Source organism: Sinocyclocheilus rhinocerous, unplaced genomic scaffold (genome assembly GCF_001515625.1).
Source record: "Sinocyclocheilus rhinocerous isolate Xijiao unplaced genomic scaffold, SAMN03320098_v1.1 scaffold4435, whole genome shotgun sequence".
Classification (NCBI taxonomy): domain Eukaryota; kingdom Metazoa; phylum Chordata; class Actinopteri; order Cypriniformes; family Cyprinidae; genus Sinocyclocheilus; species Sinocyclocheilus rhinocerous.
Genome location: NW_015651866.1, coordinates 160,894 through 163,219, shown reverse-complemented (window position 1 = coordinate 163,219; position 2,326 = coordinate 160,894).

Below are 2,326 nucleotides of genomic sequence, written 5' to 3'. Positions count from 1 at the left end.
CGACTTCAAATGCACCCTCCATTTCCCAGGAAAAAGAAGTGTACATTTGATGGACACTTCGCACCCTACCATATCCCAGAATCACTTTCGCGCAGTTGATGGAATTTATATTCAAAGAACATGGAGGATGACAGTTCTGTGGGGGAATTCACATTGAAATGCAAGTATTGTGTTTTTATTTACTCAAATACCTATTGAAACAAATGTTGAAAGCCAGGGTTTAAAAAAACTAAACAAAACAAAAAAACAAAGCCCACAAACAATAAGACAACCACTGTCACGGGTACACAGACCAGAGAGAGATGAATAACGTTCCAAACAGGCTTTATTTAACACAACAGCATCAATAACAGTTACCCCGGGGAGGGGGGGCGTGCGCCCTGGAGGCTGGTGCAGGGCAGGAACTAGGGGGGAGACAAGGAGAGCCTCCAGGGCAGATCAGGGAGCTCTGGGAGCCATGGCAGAGCAGGCAGTTCAGGTTGCCATGACGGAGTTGGTAGCTCAGGGGGCCATGGCGGATCCTCCGTGGCCTTAAGCCGGCTCGGCCACGTGTATATGCCCCCCCCAGAAAAAATTTTCTTGGGGGAAACTAGGAATCCTGGGGGCCACTCTGGAGGAGCAGGCACTGGAGGGCGCTTACGAGGAGCGGGCTCTGGTGGGCGTTTTCGAGGAGCGGGCACTGGAGGAGCAGAGTTTGGTAACACAGAGGGCTCAGGGGACGAAGGAGGGCTGGACGGGACCAGCGGAGACGAAGGAGAGTTGGGCTCCTGGCCGGACTCTGGGGAGCGGACTCTCTTTTAAAGCGGACCTTTATTGGACTTTATTGGACTTTATTCTGGAGCCTTTATTGGACTGTACTCAGGAGTAGAAGTCAACTCTAGACGGATTTCGGGGACAGGAGCAAAGTCTGGGTTCAATTTGGGGACTGGAGTCAGTTTTCATCCCCTCATATTCCACCAGTACTCCCAGGGGTGCAAGTGTGACGGCCATTTCGGAATGGGACTCTGGAATGACGGTCATGGCTAGACGAGACTCTGGAACTGAGATTTCACCCACTGGGATAGACTTTGGGACTGGAGTGGGCTCGGAAAAATAAACTGACAGTACTAGGAGAACTGAAGGGGGTTGGGGCGTCAGCAACTGAGTTACACCGGCACCATCATCTTAATCATCAGCATCATCGCCCACTGTGAAGAATGAACCATCTAGCAATAGCACATGATCGATATATTGTGCCAGGGTACCGTGGTTTGTCGCTGCTGGTGCTTGGAGGAAGAGTGGATCATCCAGACCACTCCAGAACACTGACTTTAATGTACCATCCTTCCAAGGTACCTGGTGGGCGAGCGAGAGGAACTCAACATAAAACTTGATCGGACGGCCATCTTGGGTTATGGAGAGGATTTGCGTGGCTGGATCAACAATGGAGCTCATAATGCTGTTGTCTGTTGTGGTCTAGTCTTCTCTCACGGGTACACAGACCAGAGAGAGATGAATAACGTTCCAAACAGGCTTTATTTAACACAACAGCATCGATAAGGCAATAGGTGATCAGATAAGCATAGCAGACGGAGCAGGAGGGAGATCAGATAGGTGAGGAGCCACACACACACACGTTTACAGGACTTGATAAAGAGGTAAACACTTTCCTTTCTTGTAGGAAGAGCATATGACACTTGGAGATGGAGACAAAGAGCTGATGACTGGGAATAAGGAACTGGACGCTGGACTCTGGGGAGTGGACTCTTTTATTCTGTTCAGACTAGCTGACAGAACTGGTGACCGTGACAACCACTATAAGGCAATAGTCTTTCTTTTTGTTGTGTTTTTGTAGTGCTTTCATTTGTTGTGTTTTTGTAGTGCTGTCATTCAAGATATGTCTACAAATGTTTTAACCAAACTTTAGCACTTCAGTATTTAGTATGCATGTCCTGCTGTGTCATACTTTCTAATGTTAAGATTGCAAACCTGTCATTATATTTTTCATAAGTCTATCCATTTTCTCTTGTTTTAGGACTATTCTGGAGAAAATGAGCCTGCTGGGGAAAGACTTAAAAAATACAAAGTAAGCAAGTTAATAGACAGATTTTTGCTGAAATTCATTGTGATGTTGTTATCAGGCATGGTATATTTGCTTTGCCTTAGGATTGCAAGTGTCCTGGGACAGGTGAGGGAGTGAGTGTTGAGCTGGTGGAGCTACTCAGGGAGGACATCAAACTCCAGAGAGAGAGACAGAGGAGAGAAGAGCACAGGAGAGCAGGGAGAGAATGGAGGGACTGTTTTCTCTTCTTGACAGAATGCTTAACAAATACATTATTTATTAGCC